Source organism: Oncorhynchus mykiss, chromosome 20 (genome assembly GCF_057628025.1).
Source record: "Oncorhynchus mykiss isolate SJ-2025 chromosome 20, ASM5762802v1, whole genome shotgun sequence".
Taxonomy (NCBI): domain Eukaryota; kingdom Metazoa; phylum Chordata; class Actinopteri; order Salmoniformes; family Salmonidae; genus Oncorhynchus; species Oncorhynchus mykiss.
In genome coordinates this window covers 21,984,825-22,010,436 of record NC_143041.1, presented here as the reverse complement: position 1 = coordinate 22,010,436, position 25,612 = coordinate 21,984,825, and the positions used below count along the sequence as shown (strand labels likewise).

The window sequence follows — 25,612 nt, the reverse complement described above, 5'->3', positions numbered from 1 at the left end:
TGCATTAGGGCTTACTGATGAACAATGAACACAATACATTACAGTTGTAAAAGTAATTAGCCTATGGTACACAGTGGTCCTCTTGATCTACACCGAAGTGTTTCCTATCGCTAATCTAGAGAAAAGGCTCTATATTGTATCAAGCAATACTGAGACAGTTGACCCTAAATTGAGCTTATAGTGAAGGGTAAAGTGCTTTGAAGGAGTCACGCATCTACAAAGAATTATATGAAGTAGCCTATACGTTAACTATATTTATAGGCTAACTCACAATCACAGATAAGCACTGTCAAAATACCAAGACATATTGTGTGACCTATTAAATAGTGTTAGACTAGTGTACATTTTTTCTCATGAAGAAAGTTATAGCTTTGCCTAAGAGATACAGTACAAAACTTGTGACTTCACTACAACAATCACTGTACTGGTGACCATTGCCATAATCAGTCTAGCTGTACTTCTGGAGACTTCTTTAAGTGTTTTTTCTGACTCGGTAATGGAAAAGATGAAGCATTACCCCTGTAAATAGATGGACGATGGCAATGGAAATTTAGTAAATGAAGGCTTGGAGCGATAACCCTGTAGCGTATTACATGTAGTCAAGGACAACATGAATGACAGGAAATAGCAAAGAAGTTCTGGACTGAGGAGAGACATTCCACACTGTAGCTGACATACTGTATCTGACATACTGCATCAATATGACATAATACTTCAGTATGTCTCAGAGAGGCAGTCTTCATGTGTGTCTTCAACCTTTTCTTGTCCAGGGACCACTGCCCAGACAAACGCGGCGACCCAGGGACCCCCATCATACACTGAGTGTACATAACATTAGGAACACCTGCTCTTTCCATGACAGACTGAGCAGGTAAATCCAGGTGAATGCTATAATCCCTTATATATGGTAGTAGGTGCCAGGCGCACTGGTTTGAGAGTGTCAAGAACTGCAAACACTGCTGGGTTTTTCACGCTCAACAGTTTCCCGTGTGTATAAAGAATGGTCCACAACCCAAAGGACATTGAGATAACTTGACACAACTGTGGGAAGCATTGAGTCAACATGGGCCAGCATCCCTGTGCAACACTTTCAACACCTTGTAGGATCCCTTCACCGACGAATTGAGGCTGTTCTGAGGGTAAAGAGGTGCAACTCAATATTTGGAAGGTGGTCCTAATGTTTTGTACACTCAGTGTATGTTAATAAAACATATTTTTTTTCACATGCCTTGTCTTATCATCAGGTGAATGGCAAGAAGAAGTAATCAACATTTGAAAATGAATAGATATGGTCAATAGTTTATTTCATTATTTTACCTCCCCACATTACAATTAAGAGAGTAAACTCAAACAAAGCCTATTCAATAGAAAGGTAACTCCAAACACCTTTTCGCTAATAGCAAACGTTTATTTGGTTAAACAAAGGCTAGCCATGTATTGGTACAATTTTTTTATGTATTACGTCAAGAAAGCTTACCAGCAGCCAGCGGCACTCAAGGGTGCTTTTTCAAAGCCTATGGCCGCGTTCCTCTGCCCAAGCGTTGCTGGCATATGTCAAATCTTGATATTTTAGCTAATCACATCATGTTATAGCAATCTGATGCCTGACGGCACAGTTGATTATGTGGCACAAAACCAATGGTTGATGCATGCAACGTCTGAGCATGGGAATGCGACCACTGTCAGATACTCCAGTAAGTAATTAGCTTCAATGAGTAAACTTAGATTTAAAAAAACAGATTAACTTTTTATGGCTGCAGGGGCAGTATTGAGTAGCTTGGATGAAAAGGTGCCCATTTCAAACGGCCTGCTCCTCAGTCATAGTTGCTAAAATGTGCATATTATTATTAGTATTGGATAGAAAACACTCTGAAGTTTCTAAAACTGTTTGAATGATGTCTGTGAGTATAACAGAACTCATAATGGCAGGCAAAATCCTGAGTTGAAATAAAAACAGGAAGTCAAAAATCTGAGCTTGTATGTATTCACCAGAGTCCCCAATGAAATCCCCTTGAGATATGAATGATGTTGCACTGCCTAGGGGTTCCACTAGATGTCAACCATCAATAGAAATTATAATGAGGCTTCTATGCTGTTGTGGGAGTGAATGAGAGCAGAATATATCAGCTGTCCATCAAGCAGCCATTTTGTGATCCCACTTTTTCCTCATGATAGTCACTTGCGTTCCATTGCTCACGAAGACAAGAAGGAGTACTCCGGTTGGAACTTTATTGAAGCTATATGTTAAAAACATCCCAATGATTGATTCTGTACTTAGTTTGAAATGTTTCTTCGACCGGTAATATCACTTTTTGAAGTTTTTGTCCAGAATTAGCGTTTGGATATGTATACCATACAAAAGAAGGTGTTTGGACATAACAAACATTTTCGAACAAAACAAACATTTATTGTGTACCTGGGATTCCTGGAGTGGTTTCTGATGTAGATCATCAAAGGTAAGGGAATATTTATCATGTAATTTCTTGTTTATGTTGACGCCATCTTTGCAGCTGTGGTGTTTTTAAATTGAGCGCCGTCTCAGATTATTGCATGCATTTCTTTTTCCGTAAAAAAAAATTGAAATCTGACACAGCGGTTGCATTAAGGAGAGGTAATATCTATCATTCCACGTGTATATTATCATCTACATTTATGATGAGTATTTCTGTTGAATGATGTGGCTATGCAAAATCACTTGATGTTTTTGGAACTAGTGAATCTAACGCGCCAATGTAAACTCAGATTTTTTTTATATAAATATGAACTTTATCAAACAAAAACATGCATGTATTGTGTAACATGAAGTCCTATGAGTGTCATCTGATGAAGATAAAGATAAAATAAATCACTAACCTTGAATTATTTCTGGTTTTTGTGAAGGCTATATTTTGCTGGAAAATGGCTGTGCTTATGTGGTTTGATGGAGACCTAACATAATCGTTTGTAGTGCTTTCGTTGAAAAGCCTATTTGAAATCGGACACTTTGGTGGGATTAACAATGAAAATAGATTTAAAATGATATAAGACACATGTCTGTTTTAGGAATTGTAATTATGAGATTTCTGTGGTTTGAATTTTGGTGGACTCTATTTTCACTGGTAGTTGTCATATCGATCCCGGTATCGGAATTGCAGCCATAACAGGTAAAAAAAAACACCTTACGGAACAGTGGGGACTGTGAAGCAACACAAACCTAGGCACAGACACAAGCATACACACACACGGTAACATACACATAGATGTTGTACTGTATATATGTGGTAGTGGGGGCCTGAGGGCACACAGTCTGTGGATGTCTTTATTGTAATGTTTTTAATATTGTATAAACTGACTTAATTTTGCTGGACACCAGGAAGAGTAGCTGCTGCCTTGTTAGCAGCTAATGGGGATCCATAATAAATGCAAATACAAATTAGGGTAATTTGCTCAATATTAGGAGTTGTGAAATAAAGTTGACATCATTACAAAAGATATTCTCCTATTTTCTACTGTAGGTATGTCATTCAAAATGTGTCTCATATTGCTGCTAGCGATATTCATAAACAGTTTAAATTAAAAATATATATTTTCCATTTATTTTATTTTCAAATATATATATTTGTGGTCCCCCTGCAGTACCTCCGCAGACCCCTGCTTGAAAACCCCTGAGTTATGAGTTTAGACTAAGAATGACCAACCTATTAAGTTGATGTATAGCTAATCTTATTATGTATACAAATGTTGGTCAATTTTGTTGTCAACTAACCAACTGGTTAACAAACGGTTAAATTAGTTCCAAACACAAAAATGATGTGACCAACAGAAAATGAAATACTGTGCATGGAACGAGCGGACATTTTTCATTAAGCGCTTAAAAAACATGTGACAATAGCAAGCCTCTCGTATTATTGAACATGCAACTACGGTAATGAATTTGTGGGAAAGCACTGTTCTAAAAGAAGTACCTTACGCAAACCATTTCATGTGACAGAGGTGAACATCTCCGTTAGAAACTTAAGAAAGAGGGAAAATGTCAATTTGAAGCATCTAGGATGAGTTGTTAATATGACTAGGATTGTGCCTTTGGTTTCTGAACAACAAAAGAAAGTTGATATGAAAACTAGTAGACATTTTTTCAGTTGCTAGCTTAGCTGTTGAATACCATTAAATTATGCAAGTCAACCTACAGACTGGTTAGCATGACATGTCAAATTTCTTTTCTGTGGCTAATCGACTAACGGTTAACCCTTAACATCTCTAAATCTTATCAACTTAAAATGTTATTAGAGTTACATAAAATCTCATTAGCTGATCATTGTATGCGCTGCTGTAAGGCTCAATTTGCATTTAGACTAGGATTAGAGTTGGTAGTATCAAAAAATATAGGTGAGCCTATCTTTAGAAATACCTCATATTTGATATGTTCTGAGTAAAGCAACACTGCTAGGAGTTTAATTATTATTATTTTTTTTACATTTGAGTCATTTAGCAGACGCTCTTTTCCAGAGTGACTTACAGGATAAATTAAGGTTAAGTGCCTTGCAAAGATGGATTTTTTACCAAGTCGACTCTGGGATTGGAACCAGCAACCTGTTGATTACTGGCCCAACACTCTGAACCACCTTGGCAGTGCAATGGTCATTTCCATGCAGATAAGGAGAATAATTTATTACAGGTTATTGGTCAGTGGTCACACAGAACAGGAAGTGCATCATCCTGTGGGTGGGGATACACAGGAATCGAACACAATGCCTCCAGTGACTATCCTTTGAAAAAAAATATTGGCAGTAAAAATAGCTGTCCTTGTGGAACATACTGAAACTGTCATCCCACCTATTAAACTCAGTGTCATATCCGGCTAGCTAGGATATGCTATTTCCCCTTATGTTTGTGTTTTCAGATGTATTTGAATATGAATACGTGCTCAAAGCAGTCCTCCTGGGGAAGTTAGGATTGGAGTGCCCAGAGTCATGTATTCCTCTATAGATGACACACACCCTCTCTCTGACTTATTTCTCTGTTTGGCTGAATGAATGGGATGGAAATGGCACTCCTTTAGAAACAAACAGGGACAGGGGATTTGTGTGTTACCATGTGTTTAGAGAAGCACATCCACTTACCATAACATACAGCACACACACGCACACACGGGCTGGGAAATGCCAGGGACCTCAAGATACAATATTATCACGATACTTGGGCATTCCCTGACTAAAAAAAATCTTGGTCTACCGAGAGTCGTCCTGTTCTTTCGACCAATCAATTAGTCAAAATGTTTACATGTATTTTTCCATATATAGACAGACATCCTATGTGTTTGAATAAAATCAACCACATATGCACTGAGTTTGTCTGACGCTTTAAGCACACTGTTTGATTAAATAATTAAGATACACAAATTACAAAAAAAAAGAGTCAGATGGTCACATTGTGCTAAAAAACAAAGACAGCGAGTGCCTGTGTGACTGGCAAACGTTGTTTCGCTCTCCTCCCTACTGTAGCAAAAAGGCACCACAGGGTTTATTGCGCTGTCTGTTTTGAAGCTGCAACATCATTTTAGACATTTAGTTTCTTACTTGCTTCTGACTGAAAAGTTCTGCTACCAAAATCTTTAATTTGTTTAGGAAAAACATTCCCTATTCCCTCAACCCTTGCTCTCTTTAAGTGAAACATGTAAGTATCGCATTCATGTGACCAATATGGCCTGACCTATAGAATATCACAATCACCTCAATAAATTGGTTATAACATACTCCGAATACAGTAATGTCGACAGCAAAATGGATGCTGGAGGATGTGAAAAAGAAACTCGAACCGGGTGAATATTTACTGGTTGTTCAGAAGAGAAAGGGGAAGTCAGATCTGTGGAAGACATTTGACGTAGTTGTGGAGATCAAGAATAAGTTACGGTATTAGGAATAAATAAGATGCGCTCTTAGGTCTACAGCTCGATGGCGGTATACCAATCTTTCTAATGATAACTAAATTACGACAATCAATCTATTTCCATGATTCCAACAGTTCACCCAAGTGTTCTAAATTGCAAGTCAACTTGCAATTGAAACATTTAGTTAAAAATAAGGCCTAGATTGTTTTCCGATATCGTGCAGCCCTCGTGGCAGTGTGGAAATGACCTCAAATGAGTGCAGGAAATGCAGAAATTGATAAGTTATTTTTGGTTGAAGTTGACAATTCAACTTCAACCAAAAATAATTTATCAATTTCTGCATAAAACAATCAGAATGGAGAAAGACCCAATGAAATAACTTAATGTACAGTTGAAGCATAAGTTTACATACACTTAGGTTGGAGTCATTAAAACTTGTTTTTCAAACACACAACACATTTCTTGTTAACAATCTATAGTTTTGGCAACTCAGTTAGGACATCTACTATGTGCATGACACAAGTAATTTTTCCAACAATTTGTTTACAGACAGATCATTTCACTTCAATTGTGATTCAATGTATCACAATTCCAGTGGGTCAGAAGTTTACATACATTTCTTATGTCAACTCAACTAAAACTGCCCACCGATGTTGTGCGCAATGCCACTTTCTCCAGAGTCCATAGAATAGGTAAGGCCTCTGGAAATAGGCCACGGGCTATTATTGCATGTTTTGATAAATTTAAGCAAAAGGAAATGACGAAGAACATGGGGAGCGAACTCAGAAACACTGATTTTGGAATGAATGATCACTTCCCTACCGAGATCAATGAAAGGAGAAAAAAAATATCCCATCATGAAGGAAAAGCGTTGCCTGAATCAACGATGGTGATGGATAAACTTTATATCAACGGGCAACTGTATCAGGACTCTAGAGTAACTCCCTGGTTATTTTAATTTAATGTTTAAAACTGAGTGTGTGTTGTAGTGTATCATGACAACTTCAACTATAAGAAATGCATTCTATATTGATCTCCACTTGATAAGGAAAGGGCTGCATATAGCTCAGGTGTATGTATGTAGCCTTCCTAACAAAATACATGAGTTTTTTAACTTGGTCAACATAAATAATATTCATATTTTGGCTTTGACTGAAACGCATTTAGATGCATCTGTAAATGATGGGCAAATGAACATTCAAGGATATAGTCTACTGAGAAGGGACAGGAACAGGAATGGTGGGGGTGTTGCACTGTATATTCAGAATCCTATACCTTTTAAGAGGAGGGATGACCTTAATGTAGGTCAAATAGAGGCACTATGGGCTCAAGTACATCTACCTCACCAGGCACCCATATTGGTAGGATGTGTGTATAGATCTCCTAGCTCTAAGGTGTCCTATCTGGATGACTTATGTACTGGGTTTGACCAGTCTACAGATACCAACAGAGATGGTTGAGATATCTTGGGGGATTTTAATATAAATTGGAAGGATCACAATAATTCGAATAGAACAAAATTGATGAGATATGCTAAGAACTGTGGTTTGAAACAAATGGTTAATGATACTACTAGATCTTCAATTAAGTTGGGTCATCGTTCAGACACATGCATTGATCTGATTTTCTGTAATATACCATTGCAATGCTTAAAAGCCAGATCAATGCCAGTGGGCTGGACAGACCATAATATTGTGACCATAACCATGAACACCAAGGTTCCAAAGAAACCCCCTAGGATTGTGGTCAAAAGAAATGTTAAAACATTTAATCATGAGTTATTTCTAAATTATTTAGCTGCTGTACCCTGGGAGCTGATTTATCTAGAGGATGATTTAAATCACGCTACAGAATGTTTTATTGATTTGCTCACTGAGGTAATGGACCATCATGCCCCTATAAGAAAGAGAACAGTTGGTGCCCGTCCATCTCCATGGATTGATGATGAACTGGGTGAGGCTTTTTCTCAAATAAATATGGCAAAAGTCTTAGCAGCCAAGTCAAAATTTGAAATTGATGAACAGAATTATAGAACATTACGTAATTATGCAGTTAAATTGAATCGAAGGGAAAAAAGTTATTTTACAACAATGCTTTTATTGATTGTAAAAATGATTCTAAGGTATGGAACACAGTTAAGGGCTTACTTGGTACATCTATCTCATCATGCCCATCTAGTGTGGAGGTTGACGGGAGAATAATAACAAAACCAGTTGATATTGCCAATCATTTTGCAGATTTTTTTACACAGAAAATTAAATTACTAAGCAACAATGTAGACATAAATTCTTCCAAACAAGCTATTGTCCAATGGACAATCATATTATGAGCAATAAGATCTGCTCTTTTAGTCTACAAACGGTGTCAGTGGAGGAGGTGTTAAACCTATTGAAGTCATTACCTGATGGTAAATCTACAGGTTATGGTTTTATGGACATTTTTTTTGCTTCGCTGTGCTGCTCCCCAGATTGCAGTTCCACTGAGATACATATTTAATTGGTCACTGGAAAAGGGGTTGTTTGCAAATGTATGGAAACATGCGAAACTGTGTCCTATTCCGAAAGACTGCAAAGAACCCATTACTCCTGCCAATAGTCAACCAATTAGTCTACTCCCTACACTCAGTAAGATATTGGAGGGTATTGTGAGTAGACAAATGTGGGAGTATATGGAAAAGAATGATCTGATTACAGCCAATCAGCATGCTTATCGCAAAAAACATTCCACTACCACTGCATTGGTTGACATGACTGACCAGTGGCTCAATGCTATGGATAATGGCAGGTTTGTAGGTGTACTATTTTTAGATTTCAGTGCAGCATTTGATTTAGTGGATCATGAAATTATTTTGACAAAATTAACCTCTAGCGATGAGCAATCCCGTATCCGGGAGCGGATAGCTTCAATTACATTACCATAACGCAACGTTTCCTATTCATGAAAATCGCAAATGAAATGAAATAAATATATTCAAACACAAGCTTAGCCTTTTGTTAACAACACTGTCATCTCAGATTTTCAAAATATGCGGTACAGCCAACGCTAGACAAGCATTTGTGTAAGTTTAGCATGGCATAATGCTCTGCTAGTCTGTGCTGGCAGCAGGCAACATTTTCACAAAAATAAGAAAAGCAACCAAATTAAATAATTTACCTTTGAAGAACTTCAGATGCTTTCACTCAGGAGACTCCCAGTTAGATAGCAAATGTTCCTTTCTTCCAAAAATAATATTTTTGTAGGCGAAAAACGTCACGTTTGTTCATCCTGCTTGGCTGAGAAATCGGCAGAAAAATACTTCAACTATAACGCATTAGCATAACGCAACCTTTTCTATTCATGAAAATCGCAAATTAAATGAAATAAATATATTGAAACACAAGCTTAGCCTTTTGTTAACAACACTGTCATCTCAGATTTTCAAAATATGCTTTTCAACCAAAGCTACACAAGCATTTGTGTAAGAGTATTGATAGCCTAGCATAGCATTAAGCCTAGCATTCAGCAGGCAACATTTTCACAAAAACAAGAAAAGCATTCAAATAAAATAATTTACCTTTGAAGAACTTCGGATGTTTTCAATGAGGAGACTCTCAGTTAGAAAGCAAATGTTCATTTTTTTCCAAAAAGATAATTTGTGTAGGAGAAATCGCTCCGTTTTGTTCATCACTTTTGGCTAAGAAAAAAAAACGAAAATTCATTCACTACAACGCCAAACTTTTTTCCAAATTAACTCCATAATATCGACAGAAACATGCTCAAACGTTGTTTAGAATCATCCTCAAGGTGTTTTTCACATATCTATTCGATGATAAATCCTTCGTGGCAGTTGGGTTTCTCCTCAGTAGCAAACGGAAAAGTACTGCAGCTGGAGATTACGCAATAATTGCAACGGAGGACACCAAGCGACCACCTGGTAAATGTAGTCTCTTAGGGTCAATCTTCCAATGATATGCCTACAAATATGTCACAATGCTGCAGACACCTTGTGGAAAAGGTAAGCTGACTCCTAGCTCCTCCACAGCCATATAAGGAGTCATTGCCATGAGGCGGTTTCAAAAATGCGGTACTTCCTGATTGTATTTTTATCTGGGTTTTTTCTGTAACATCAGTTCTGTGGCACTCGCAGACAATATCTTTGCAGTTTCGGAAACGTCAATGTTTTCTTTCCAAAGCTGTCAATTATATGCATAGTCGAGCATCTTTTCGTGACAAAATATCTTGTTTAAAACGGGAATGTTTTTCATCCAAAAATTAAAAGAGCGCCCCCTATATCGAAGAAGTTAATGCATTATGGTTTTAAGGAGGTAGCATTGAATTGGGTACAGTCATATCTACTCTGACAGGAAACAGTCCACCTATATCAATGGTTCATTTTCTTCCCCTAATGTGTTAAACTGTGGAATATCGCAGGGCAGCTGCCTTGGGCCACTTCTCTACTTAATATACACCAACGACCTTCCCTATGCCTTGGTTGAAACTCAAGCTACTATATTTGCAGACGATACTACAATTTATGCAGCAAGACAATCGGTTCAACTGGTACAGCAAGCTTTGGAAGGAGTGTTGTTGGTTGGTCATCAATCGACAAGATAATTGAAAAAAACATGCTTATCTTATTTTATAATATACCTCATTTAAAACGGCCAAATTCTATTCACAATGGTATTCAGTTGGTAAGAGACAGACATTCCGTAAATACTAGGAATAGATTGTCCACCATCTATGCGTTATCCAGACAGAAAAAATAAATGGGCAAAAGAACATTTCGATTTAGAGCAATAAAGAAATTGAATAAATTAACTGAGCAAACTAGAAACCTTTCAATATATAAGTTTAAATATAGTATATAGAAATGTTGTGGGACTATAGTAGATGAAGAATCAATATTTTTTTAGATTGAGTCATTATTGGGTCATTATGCTAGTGTATTATGTATGTTATATGTGAAAGTGTGTTTGTATTATACATTGTATTTTAATGTTAAGGACTCTTGGAAGATTAGTCCAAATGGGGACTAAAAGAGATCCTAATAAAATCAAATCAAATCAAACACTAAGATGACTATTGTCACGATTCTTCAAAGTCGAACCCAGAAGCAGACCAGGACAAGGAGAGTAGGAAAAAGGTGAGTATTTATTTACAAGTGAATGGGTAGATATATCCAGGTGGTGTAGCGGGTAGCGGTGATGAGTTGATGGGAGTAAATAGGTGGATCCAATGGGGAAGCGGAATCTTCTGACGACCAGGCGGGAATGGGGTAAATGATCCGGGTGAGTAACTGAAGACAGAACAAACAGAGGTAAGTTCAAGGCAAGCAATACGTAACAAACAACAAAACAACTTCTATTCAACTTGAGGCTGATACTCTGGCACAACATACTGTTCATGGCTAACGATCCGGCAGGGAATGGATGTCAGGTCCGGGCTTATGAAGAGGAGAGATGATGATCAGGACCAGGTGTGCAGATAGCTGATGGGATACAGGTGCGGGTAATCAGAAACCCCAACTGGCTACATTGCCCGGCAACCAGACAGGGTGCGTTCCAGGACGCCGGAAAAACTCTCCAGGACAGAACATAGGCAAAAAACAGACTCAGGAAACGGGATTCGTGACAACTATGCCTTCAAACAGCTTGAAAAATTCCAGAAAATTATGTCATGGCTTTAGAAGCTTCTGATAGGGTTATTGATGTCATTTGAGTCAAATGGAGGTGTACCTGTGGATGTATTTCAAGGCCTACCTTCAAACTCAGTGCCTCTTTGCTTGGCATCATGGGAAAATCAAAAGAAATCAGCCAAGACCTCAGAAAACAAATTGTAGACCTCCACAAGTCTGGTTCATCCTTGGGAGCAATTTCCAAATGCCTGAAGGTACCACGTTCATCTGTACAAACAATAGTATGCAAGTATAAACACCATGGGATCACGCACCTGCCATACCACTCAGGAAGGAGAAGTGTTCTGTTTTCTAGAGAATAACGTATTTTGGTGCGAAATGTGCAACTCAATCCCAGAACAACAGCAAAGGACCTTGTGAAGATGCTGGAGGAAACAGGTACAAAAGTATCTATATCCACAGTAAAACGAGTCCTATATTGACATAACCTGAAAGTCCGCTCAGCAAGGAAGAAGCCACTGCTCCAAAACCGCCAATAAAAAGCCAGACTATGGTTTGCAAATGCACATGGGGACAAAGATCTTACTTTTTGGAGAAATGTCCTCTGATCTCATGAAACAAAAATAGAAATGTTCAGCCCATTCATGACCATCGTTATGTTTGGAGGAAAAAGGGGGAGGCTTGAAAGCCGAAGAACACCATTCCATCCGTGAAGCACGGGGGTGGCAGCATCATGTTGTGGGGTGCTTTGATGCAGGAGGGACTGGTGCACTTCACAAAATAGATGGCATCATGACGAAGGAACATTATGTGGATATATTGAAGCAGTTTAAATATATTTGGCTAAGGTGTATGTAAACTTCCGACTTCAACTGTAGGTCCTGGATGGCAGGAAGCTTGGCTCCAGTAATGTACTGGGCTGTATGCACTACCCTCTGTAGCGCCTTTCGGTCAGATGCCGAGCAGTTGCCATTTCAGGCGGTGATGCAACCGGTCAGGATGCTCTCAATGGTGCAGCTGTAGAATGTTTTGAAGATCTGGGGACCCATGCCAAATCTTTTCAGTCTCCTGAGGGGGGAAAAGTGTTGTCGTGCCCTCTTCACGACTGTCTTGATATGTTTGGACCATGATAGTTTGTTGGTGATGTGGACACCAAGGAACTTAACTCTCGACCCGCTCCAATACAGCCCCGTCGATGTTAATGGGGGCCTGTTCGGCCCGTGTTTTCCTGTAGTCCACGATCAGTTCCTTTGTCTTGCTCACATTGAGGGAGAGGTTGTTGTCCTGGAAACACACTCCCAGGTCTCTGACCTCCCAACGAGGCTGTCTCATCGTTGTCTGTGATCAGGCCTACCACTGTTGTGTCGTCAGCAAACTTAATGATGGTGTTGGGAGTCGTGTTTGGCCACACAGTCTTTGGTGAATAGGGAGTACAGGAGGTGACTATGGACACACCGCTGAGGGGCCCCTGTGTTGAGGGTCAGTGTGGCAGATGTGTTGTTGCCTTCCTGGGGGTGGCCCATCAGTAAGTCCAAAATCCAGTTGCAGAGGGAGGTGTTTAGTCCCAGGGTCCTTAGCTTAGTGATGAGCTTCGTGGGCACTGGTGTTGAAGGCTGAGCTGTAGTCAATGAACAGCATTCTCACACAGGTGTTCCTTTTGTCCAGGTGGGAAAGGGAAGTGTGGAGTGCGATAGAGATTGTGTCATCTGTGGATCTCTTGGGTCGGTATGCGAATTGGAGTGGGTCTAGTGTATCCTGGAGGATGCTGTTGATGTGAGCCATGATCAGCCTTTTAAAGAACTTCATGGCTACCGACGTGAGTGTTACAGGGCGGTAATCATTTAGGAAGGTTACCTTCGCTTCCTTGGGCACAGGAACTATGGTGGTCTGCTTGAAACATGTAGGTATTAGAGACTACAGGTCAGGTCAGGGAGAGGTTGAAAATGTCAGTGAAGACACTTGCCAGTTGGTCCGCGCATGCTTTGAGTACATGTCCTGGTAATCTGTCTGGCCCCGTGGCTTTGTGAAAGTTGACCTGTTTAAAGGTCTTGCTCACATTGGCTACAAAGAGCGTTACACAGCTGGTGTTCTCATGCATGCTTCAGTGTTGTTTGCCTCGAAGCAAGCATAAAAGGCATTTAGCTCGTCTGGTAGGCTCGCGTCACTGGGCAGCTCGTGTCTGGGTTTCCCTTTGTAGTCTGTAATAGTTTTCAAACCCTGCCACATCTGACGAGAGTCAGAGCCGGTGTAGTAGGATTCAATCTTAATCCTGTATTGATGCTTTGCTTGTTTGATTGTTCGTCTGAGGGCATAGTAGAATTTATTATAAGCGTCCGGATTAGTGTCACGCTACTTGAAAGCGATAGCTCTAGCCTTTAGCTCGATGTGGATGTTGCCTGTAATCCATGGCTTCTGGTTGGGCTATGTATGCACGGTCACTGTGGGGACGACGTTGTCGATGCACTTATTGATGAAACCGACGACTGAGGTGGTGTACTCCTCAATGCCATTGGATGAATCCGGGAACATATTTCAGTCTGTGCTAGCAAAACAGTCTTGCATCCATGTCATCTGACCACTTCCGAATTGAGCCAGTTATTGGTACTTTCTGCTTTAGTTTTTGCTTGTAAGCAGGAATGAGGAGGATCGAATTATGGTCAGATTTGCCAAATGGAGGGCAGGGGCGAGTTTTGGATGCATCGCTGTGTCTAGAGTTTTTTTCCTCTGGTTGCACATGTGACATGCTGGTAGAAATGAGGTAAAAGAGATTTAAGTTTGCCTGCATCAAAGTCCACGGCCACTAGGAGCGCCGCTTCTGGATGAGCATTTTCTTGTTTGTTTATGGCCTTATACAGTTGGTTGAGTGCGGTCTTAGTGCCAGCATTGGTTTGTGGTGGTAAATAGACGGCTACGAATAATATAAATGAGAACTCTCTTGGTAGATAGTGTGCTCTACAGCTTATCATGAGGTACTCTACATCAGATGAGCAATACCTCAAGACTTCTTTAATATTAGACAACGTGCATCAGCTGTTGTTGACAAATAGACACACATCCCCACCCCTCATCTTACCAGACGTAGCTTCTCTGTTTTGCTGGTCCATGGAAATCCCGCCAGCTCTAGATTATCCGTGTCGTCGTTCAGCCACGACTCAGTGAAACATAAGATATTACAGTTTTTAATGTCCTGTTGGTAGGATAATCTTGATTGTATGTCATAGATTTAATTTTCCAATGATTGCACGTTGGCCAATAGAACGGATGGCAGTGGGTGTTTACTCACTCGCCTACAAATTCTCTGAAGGCAGCCTGACCTCTGCCCCCTTTTTCTTTGTCTTTTGTTCACGCAAATGATGGGGATTTGGGCCTGTTCCCGAGAAAGCAGTATATAATTCGGACTTGTTCAAGGAAAAAGCTTCTTCCAGTTCGAGGTGAGTAATCGCTGTTCTGATGTCCAGAAGTTATTTTCAGACATAATAGACGGTACCAGCAACAATAAGTAAAAAAGGAAGTTACAAACAACACACACACAAAAAAAAAAAAATAGCACAGTTGGTTAGGAGCATGTAAAATGTCAGCCATCCTCTCCGGCGCCATTCTACATCACATGCGCACTACGCACAGGGAGCAGCAACAACGTCATCTAAAAACATGGCAAACATTGGATGAAGATAACATTTCAATATCTTTGGCTGTGAGTGATTGGGGAAAAAATCGTCCTCATCAACAATTATTTGAATAGCTCAATGGATGTTTTGTGCAAAGATGATGACAGGGACAAAGTGGAGTCGCAACTCAATGGCTCAGACACAAGACAAATGTGGCTGGGACTCCAGACAATCATATATATAAAGGGTAAGCCAGCCATGTCACGGACACCGATGCCTTGCTCCCGGACAATTAAACACCTTCTTCGCCCACTTCGAGGAAAACCCAGAGCATGTGCAGACCAGCTGGCTGAAGTGTTTATGGACATATTCAATCTCTCCCTATTCCAGTCTGCTTCAAGATATCCACCATTGCTCCTGTACGTACCAAAGAAAGTGAAGGTAACTGAATTAAAATGACTATCGGCCCGTAGCATACACTTCTGTCATCATGAAGTGCTTTGAGAGGCTAGTTTAGGATCATATCGCCTCCACCTTAGCAGACACCCTAGACCACTTGTGTCAAACTCATTCCTCGGGGAGGCCGAGTGTCTGCGGGTTTTCGCTCCTCCCTTGTACTTGATTGATGAATTAAGGTCATGTATTAGTAAGTAACTCCCCTCACCTGGTTGTTTAAGTCTTAATTAAAAGGAAAAACCAAAAACCAGCAGACATGAGGCCCTTCAAGGAATGTGTTTGACAGCCCTGCCCTAGACCCACTACAATTTGCATACCGCCCCAACAGATCCAGGGATGACGCAACTGCCATCACACTGCACACCACCCTATCCCATCTGGACAAGAGGAATACCTATGTAAGAATGCTGTTCATTGACTACAGCTCAGCCTTCAACATAATAGCGCCGTCCAAGCTCATCACTAAGCTTGTGCCCTGGGTCTGACAACAGTGGTAGACCTGATTACCAACAGCATAGAGAGACAGCATACAGAGAGAAGGAGAGGGCCCTGGCAGAGTGGCGCCAGGAAAATAATCTCTCCTTTTTAAAGATCAACAAATGAAGGATCTGATCCTGGACTTCAGGATCAGCAGAGAGAGCACACCCCCATCCACATCGACAGAGCCGCAGTTGACAGGGTGAAAAGCTTTAAGTTCCTCGGTGTGCACATCCCAGACAACCTGAAGTGGTCCATCCACACAGACAATGTGGTGAAGAAGACACAATAGCACCTCTTCAATCTAAGGAGGCTAAACCTATTACAGGGGCCGAGTCACTGGCTTATTGGTGCTCTTTCATGCCGTCCCTAAGAGGGGTGCGTCAGTGACTCAACCCACTCAAGTGATGTGATCTTCCTGTCTGGGTTGGCGCCCCCCCCCCCTGGGTTGTGCCATATGGGAGATCTTTGTGGGCTATACTCGGCCTTGTCTCAGGATGGTAAGTTGGTGGTTGAAGATATCCCTCTAGTGGTGTGCTTTGGCAAAGTGGGTGGGGTTATATCCTTCCTGTTTGGCCCTGTCCGGGGGTATCATCGGAACAGCAGTTTTCAATTCTTTCCACAGATTCTCGATTGGATTCAGGTCTGGACTTTGACTTGGCCATTCTAACACCTGGATATGTTTATTTTTGAACCATTCCATTGTAGATTTTGCTTTATGTTTTGGATCATTGTCTTGTTGGAAGACAAATCTCCATCCCAGTCTCAGGTCTTTTGCAGACTCCATCAGGTTTTCTTCCAGAATGGTCCTGTATTTGGCTCCATCTATCTTCCCATCAATTTTAACCATCTTCCCTGTCCCTGCTGAAGAAAAGCAGGCCCAAACCATGATGCTGCCACCACCATGTTTGACAGTGGGGATGGTGTGTTCAGCTGTGTTGCTTTTACGCCAAACATAACGTTTTGCATTGTTGCCAAAAAGTTCAATTTTGGTTTCATCTGACCAGAGCACCTTCTTCCACATGTTTGGTGTGTCTCCCAGGTGGCTTGTGGCAAACTTTAAACGACACTTTTTATGGATATCTTTAAGAAATGGCTTTCTTCTAGCCACTCTTCCATAAAGGCCAGATTTGTGCAATATACGACTGATTGTTGTCCTATGGACAGAGTCTCCCACCTCAGCTGTAGATCTCTGCAGTTCATCCAGAGTGATCATGGGCCTCTTGGCTGCATCTCTGATCAGTCTTCTCCTTGTATGAGCTGAAAGTTTAGAGGGACGGCCAGGTCTTGGTAGATTTGCAGTGGTCTGATACTCCTTCCATTTCAATATTATCGCTTGCACAGTGCTCCTTGGGATGTTTAAAGCTTGGGAAATCTTTTTGTATCCAAATCCGGCTTTAAACTTCTTCACAACAGTATCTCGGACCTGCCTGGTGTGTTCCTTGTTCTTCATGATGCTCTCTGCGCTTTTAACGGACCTCTGAGACTATCACAGTGCAGGTGCATTTATACGGAGACTTGATTACACACAGGTGGATTGTATTTATCATCATTAGTCATTTAGGTCAACATTGGATCATTCAGAGATCCTCACTGAACTTCTGGAGAGAGTTTGCTGCACTGAAAGTAAAGGGGCTGAATAATTTTGCACTCCCAATTTTTCAGTTTTTGATTTGTTAAAAAAGTTTGAAATATTCAATAAATGTCGTTCCACTTCATGATTGTGTCCCACTTGTTGTTGATTCTTCACAAAAAAATACAGTTTTATATCTTTATGTTTGAAGCCTGAAATGTGGCAAAAGGTCGCAAAGTTCAAGGGGGCCGAATACTTTCGCAAGGCACTGTAGATACACATTGCTTATCTATAATATAGGCTACAGAAAACAGCAAAAAACAACACTGAAATAGATTTGAAGCCATATGAGGCAGTATGCATGTGTGTGTGTGCATGCGTATATATGTATTCCCACATGCATGCGTATATATGTATTCCCACATGCATGCGTGACTGTGTGTACCAAGTGTGAACAGAAAAGGGTAAGAAGGGAGGCAATGTGGATAGGCAGAGGGTTTCAGATAGGGGACCGACCTGTGGTGTGTGGACCTGGACCCTATTGGGCTCCACAGTGTAGATATTCACAGCACAGCTAAGACCTGAGACTCACACGGAAAATATCCTGGGGAAGTGCCGGAAAGGAGGATTCACACAGGGCTTAATAACACTAAGTATCTGTCTTAACAATGTTTATGATAGTGTTGTGTTGTGCACTGGTGTTGTGCACAACATGCTGGAGTTGTGACTATTTAACTATGTTACCCCGTGTTGCGTAGAGTTGTCCCTGAGGATTCGTACACAGTGACCTGCTTCCCGTTCCACACTGTGACTATGTCCTGAACACACAACACCTAAACATCAGATGCCTAATATTCAAAACGTTTATATGGTAGTAATTTAGCAGACGCTCTTATCCAGAGCGACCTACAGTAGTGACTGCATACTTTTTCGTACTGGCCCCTTATAGGAATCTAACCCACAACTGTGGGGTTGCAAGCTCCGTGCTCTACCAACTGAGCCACAGTCATGGTAAGGGCCCGTCGACACCAAGGACAATAATGATAAACTTAACGTAACTATAAAATGTTGGCAAGGATCCACACTAGAGTATTTTTTTTATTGTTCTAAAGTACACATCAATCAAGTGATCGACGCATTCTACCGCTCACTGTAGGCTTATTAATGTGGTAACACAGACAATTCAGTGCCTTCAGGGTGTGTTCATTGTTATAGTGACAACAGCAAATTATAATAAAATGCACATGTAATGAAAAATCATATGGAAACTTGTATTTAAAGGTAGAATTTCAACAACAAACGTCATTGCTTGCCTCATTGCTCAAGTGGTTTGCAGGTGATTTCCCTTTTTCTAAAGGTTGTCAATAAGTTAGGATCTTCTATTTCATTGTGCTCTGTCTGTCCTATGCAACCATTTGCAATGCATCAGTACAACAATGTTATCACACCAACGCACTGCACTCTCTCTCCTTAACTTTCCCCAACAGGTTGTTTGGCCTATGCTGTATTTTACATTCAGCAAGTAAAAATAAATGTCTAACAAGCTAGAGTAGCCTAAAGCTTTTCCTAGAGCCTTTTCCTCAGCCTCCAGTATTTATGCTGCAGTAGTTTATGTGTCGGGGGGCTAGGGTCAGTTTGTTATATCTGGAGTATTTCTCCTGTCCTATTCGGTGTCCTGTGTGAATCTAAGTGTGCGTTCTCTCCTTCTCTCTTTCTTTCTCTCTCTCGGAGGACCTGAGCCCTAGGACCATGCCCCAGGACTACCTGACATGATGACTCCTTGCTGTCCCCAGTCCACCTGACCGTGCTGCTGCTCCAGTTTAAACTGTTCTGCCTTATATTATTCGACCATGCTGGTAATTTATGAACATTTGAACATCTTGGCCATGTTCTGTTGTAATCTCCACCCGGCACAGCCAGAAGAGGACTGGCCACCCCACATAGCCTGGTTCCTCTCTAGGTTTCTTCCTAGGTTTTGGCCTTTCTAGGGAGTTTTTCCTAGCCACCGTGCTTCTACACCTGCATTGCTTGCTGTTTGGGGTTTTAGGCTGGGTTTCTGTACAGCACTTTGAGATATCAGCTGATGTACGAAGGGCTATATAAATACATTTGATTTGATTTAGAACTTGACGAGAAGAGGAATAGTGTAGGCTTGTGTAGTCTATAGCCTACTAGGCACAGGAACAGCTGGAAGAGAGAGGCTAGAGATATGCAGCCAAAGTAAGAAGCTAAAAATTAGCTAAATCTTAGGCCATTCATTATCTAAATATTAGGGCTATACATATTTACCTGACAAAGTGCAAGAATAAAAGTAATCAGATTATGAAATGCCACATGCACTGTGTATTCCCCCAGGCTGCGCACTGCAGTCCCCGGGCTCCCCTATTGATTAGGCCTACGTTTTGACTTAGGCTACAAATACACAACGCAATGAGGAATTCTATTATTGTTTTCAAGTGAGTACACAATTATTGTGTAGGCTGTAAACTGCAGCGAATAACTGCAAAAACACCCTTAGTTTTGAAAGTATGTTTCATTCCAAAATAACTGCCTCGGCTTGATTATGCAACCACTTGGATCATTTATGGGTCTATTCTCAACCGTTTAAAAGGTCCAGAAAGGTACATTAACAGGCCACTCATATGGTGTTTTTTGTCAGAAAACTGTACCATATGAAGATATGGGCATCTTCTGATACTGAGATGCACTGTCTGTTGTGGATCATTAGTCTCCCAAGTCGTCCTATAATTAATGTGGCCACCAATATGCTCACATGCCCAGTAATTCAGGAAAGCTCAGTGTGCTTTGCCCCATCTCCTCTCCCCTCCGGGCGACTATTCCTCACACACCTAGAACGCTTCAATAGAACGGGTGTTTGATTGGTTGATGACATTGTATCGTTGGGGGGAAATCGCTCTGAAAGTGATCCCAACGATAGCTATCGTTATATTCTCCATTGTTTTTTTAGTTATCGTTGTAGTGTATACCCTGCTGTTCACTTGAATTAGAACAACTTCTACTTTTTTATCGATATACTTATTGTTATAGTTATCGTCTTTGGTGTGTATGGACCTTAAGAGATGACCACTCAACACACCTCACATACGCATACCTGCTTGTTTGAGATGGACACAGTTCAAGTGTCATATATTGGTTACCTTGGTGAAGGGACACATTTATGGGCTGGTTACCTAGTGTAACGAGACACATTTTGGGGTTGGTTACCTTGGTTATGCAGACACCCTTGATGTGCATGTCTGAGCACAGGGTGAGATGGGAGTTGGTGCTGAACATGGTGAGGCTGAGCTGCACAGCATGGTGAGGCTGAGCTGCACAGCAGGTGGCAGCTGCTGCACAGCTGCCCCCTGCTGGCCGAAATGCCGTGCTCACAGAGGATCAGCACTGTGATCACACTGTTGGCAGCCAGCAGGCTCAGGTTGGAGCCCCATTGGAAACTCCACAAGACAATTGTAATCAATCAGACAACACATTATCGTAAAACTTAAACAACATTAGTCACTAATATAACTGCACTGTGTCGTGGTAATTTCCTGTTTTACTAAGTGAAAGGAGAGTTTACAAACCACACACAAGTCAGAGTTATACTTTAAACTTCATCTTTTAATAATATGAGCTTCACCATAGCCCCTTGACTCTCAGATCAATTCAGTGTCTATAAATGAATTCTGAGTGTCAACATAATGGCAACTGAGATCTTTTATAGCAAAGATCCACCTCTCCCAACTCACAATGATGAACCACAGGTCTTAGGAAAACTGCACAAAGGAAGACTTTTACTTGAGAGAGGAGTATCCCATAGCCAGACAGCATTAGCTATAAATTATCGTTCAGTTTGCTCTCCTAAACAAAGTTCTTATCTCGTTCTTGGTACAACATAGTACCAAAACATTACCTCATCCAAAAGCATATATCAATTGTCAATTCTAGATACTTCCATCTCAAATACAACCCCTCCTGGACAAGCTCACGGAGAGGAGAGTGAGCCTCTAGGTCAAGATAAGGGCAATCAGAGGGGACATACAATGGTTCCAGACACTGCCATACTCTTCCCCCAAATGGGAAAAGTAGGGAGTGACGAGCACACAGACATTGTGGAGCCAAGAGATAATTGGTTCCCCCTCAATCATCCCTTCACATGGTTTAAAAGATACGTTCACATATGAAGACAAGCCTGACCTCTCCTCTCTCTGGGCCCCAAGTGACTTTTTCCCACATAAGCATATTTATGAAAGTAGATAAAACGTCTTATTTATCAATGTTACCTAACTAATTCTGATTCTGCTACGACAACTGTCTATGGGAATGGTAATAGTTTTGTGATCACAATCAGTGAAATCAAATGTTTTAGGCCAGGTGTGACAAATGAAAAAACGCATTGTAAATTAATTGTGATAGGATCTGTCTAAACAAGGTGATGGATGAGGATATAATACACTGTCTCTGTTGTGGCCAAGAGTCAAAACAGTATAATGTAGTGTAACACGGTTATATTGGTGATTCACCTTGCCACTTTATTGTTAAGCCAATGGGTTTTTGGTTTTAGTTTTGTCTTGCCTTCACCTTCTCAACATGGCATCTTTTTGGCTGGTTTGCTTGGCTTGCTTACGAGGATGGTTAAGTTAGAATCATCCCATTGAACAAGCACCAAACCAGAGTGTATGAGTGCAGAGATGGATGGTGAGCTGTGCATTGCATCACGTGCAATTTTGTGCCGTTTCTATCAGAATAAATTTCCATGACTGGTGCTACAAATTGAAGTCCGTGTCGATGACTGCACACAATGCAAGAAGAGTACTGTTACAGTAGCACTGCAGTAAAGTGGTGTACCTGGATCTAGGTGACAATGCCCTCAATCTCCATGGGTGTCTGTAGTTTCTACTGGGCCTGGGCCTTCTCTTGGTGTTTGGCTGGCTCACCATTCTCCACAGAGCTATACGCCCCCTGTTGGTACTTGCAGCTAGGATCTCTGAGAAGACGCAAGGGAGAACGACTATAGGGCTGTGACGTTAAATGGATAACCATGACATTGATAGTTTTGGATGAAAACCATCATGAAAATAAAAACCTTCCAAAGCCTTTTTACATTTTTTATAAAATGTTTTATCTACTTAATTTTAATGTAGATGTACTTTACCCATAGCGGCAGTGTTAACTATTTATTATATGGTATTGTTTTGCTAACTTAATCTGTCGATTAAACTGTAATCCGTTATATGTGTGAATAGGAGAGAAGCTTTGAAGGCAAATTCAGTTCATTGAGGGGGGGTGGGGTGAAAAGTGGGAACCGGGGGTACCTGTAGATCCGATAACCCTTCACCTCTGGCCTTTTTCATTATTACAGTAGATTGGAGGACTGAGGTGAAAAATATGTCTTTTTTTGGTTTAATTTCCGTTTCAAACCTAACGACAATGGAGAACCAGATGACTTGGACCAGCCTGTTTGCAGAATATGCACAAAAACCATAGGCTACCTACTAATAATTCCAGCACCACAAACAAGACATAAGTAAATGGCGAGCACTGACACTGGTGAGCGTGCATATTCACTGTCATTATCATTGGGTCATTGGCCTCTTGAAAGTCATATAAAAAAAGATTCTGCTAATCTCTCGGGTCATATAAAGTGTTGTAGAAGTGTATGAAATGTTTTTATAAAAGGCCACATTTTTCCCGTGCAAAGCAAAAGAAACATAGGCCTATCTGATATAGCCTAGCCTAAGCCTACTCCACCTCGCGCTGCATTGAACAGTCTTTTTTTGACAAAAGTGATTTGAGTTCAATTATTATCCTAAATTATGACTATCCAATTTACTAATAACATTAGGAATAGTCAGTTATCTTACATAAGTCTGCAAATGTGATGACGCTTGGAATGCTTTATATTTTTTTATGGTGAAAATTAGCTTCTCCAAACTTGAGACTCAGGATTTGCTGGCAAGAATTTGATTTATTTTACCTTTATTTAACTAGGCAAGTCAGCTAAGAACAAATTCTTATTTTCAATGATGGCGTAGGAACAGTGGGTTACTGCTTTGTTCAGGGGCAGAACAACAGAATTTTACCTTGTCAACTCGGGGATTCAATCTTGCAACCTTTCGGTTACTAGTCCAAAGCTCTAACCACTAGATAACACAAACAGATCTGGGACTAGGCTAGTGACTGTATACACAGTGTAATAGTAATCCATTTAACATAAGTCTACCATAGCACTCAATTAGCACACATTTTCACAACACCAGTAAAGTTCAGTTTAGTCTTAGGCTCTCATCCAGAGAGAGAACATAGTTGTCATCCCTATCCAAGTCCCAGAGCCTACAACACAACGTATGTCAGCGCAGCATTGAGTGTGTGTGTCTGACCTGTTCCCCTGTAGCTGTGATGAGAGGCCTGTCTCTGTTGAAACGATATCTGCGCTTCGGCCACTCTTTCCGCTCAGCTTCACCTGTGACAACAGAACACATAAACACAAAATCACACTTGAATTGACTGTGCCACTGTAATCTGTGTACGTGACCAATACAATTTTATTTAAATTGACTGTGACACTGTACCTTCATGAGCTCCGGGGCTCCCCCCTCAGGTCCCAGAGTGTACTGCGACATCAAAAGGGTTTTCATGATTTCTAGGATGTCTCTACTCTTCAGATAGAAGAGCTTCTGGATGGAGCCGTCCACACTGAGCACTGGGCTACTCCTGCCACACTCATTCACACAGTGTACCTTTTCTTGAAATTACAAGATTATGTTATAATACTGTCATTGCATCATCTGGTTGCTTTATGCAACAGAATAGGGGGTTCTTAGAACTATATTATGTCTGTGTGAACGGAGAGTGGGCATCTGGGGCTTAATGCTGACAGTAGATTTACGATACCTTGGGTGATGAACCTAACAAGTCACATTCCATTCATGTGAGGGAGGTTGCTCCGGTTTGACTGGAATGTACCAGGGAGAGATGGCTTGGGTATGGATAATGAAAGGAACCTTGTTTTGGGGGCCAGACCCTGGTTTCTACACAATGAGAACAGTCTTTACAGCAGATAATTAATCAATGTTATTAATAAAGAAAAATCCTGATTGGTGATTGACCTTGTCTCTAATCATTATTAATTTGTATTTCCACGACAGGACACGGAGTCACAGAGTCAATACACACTCACCAAGGCAAGCAGTGACAGTGCTGCTTTAATTTCGCTTCATTACACCAGGCAGCGCACCAAACCTAAACACACACTAACCGTTGAGGGCTTGTTTCAGGGGAATATCTCAGACATGCATGCACGTACACATTCAAACACACACACACACGTAAGGGAACAACGCAGGTAAAAACACACAGTTTTCTAACTTCTCAGCCTTCCTCCAGTTGAACATGTCCAGGGCACTCTCGTCCCCACCCACTGCCGCCCGCATCGCCACATCTCTGGAACCAACCACGACCAGTCAGCATCATACACTGGGACAGGAGCTTAGTAGGATGGTTTCCAAAGTATACATTGTCACTCTGATCCTAACCTGAATCTCAGATCTGTTTATGCGGTCTTGCCAAACAATAATCATATGAGATGGCAAAATAGCTAAGGTCTTTCAAATTAAATCAAATTGTATTAGTCACATGCACTGAATACAACAGTGAAATGCTTACTTATGAGCCCCTAACCAACAACGTAGTTTAAAAATATATATAAACACTATAAAAATAAATAAAAAATCGAAATAATAATACAAAAATTACAGATAAAAATAAGAAAAACAATTAACAAGTAATTAATGAGCAGCAGTAAAATAACAATAGCGAGACTATATACAGGGGGGGTACCGGTACAGAGTCAATGTAAGGGGGCACCGGTTAGTTGATGTACAAGTGGGTAGTTATTAAATTGACTATGCATAGATGATAACAACAGAGTAAGTAGCATGTCACTTATGTGTTGCATCAAGTGACTTGATCAGATAACCAAGCAACATAATAGCTACTGCTGCTGCTAAGCAAGT

General features: G+C 40.8%; 1 long non-coding RNA gene across 1 annotated transcript; it reads right to left on the bottom strand.

Annotated features, from left to right (window-relative positions):
* Window positions 1-10,981: 10,981 nt before the first annotated feature.
* On the bottom strand, window positions 10,982-16,932 carry LOC149974435 (uncharacterized). Its single transcript, XR_016489405.1, has 2 exons — window positions 11,247-16,932; window positions 10,982-11,144 (listed from the first exon to the last, which is right to left on the bottom strand). It is a non-coding gene; the product is annotated as an uncharacterized LOC149974435 (long non-coding RNA).
* Between the last annotated feature and the right edge of the window lie 8,680 nt (window positions 16,933-25,612).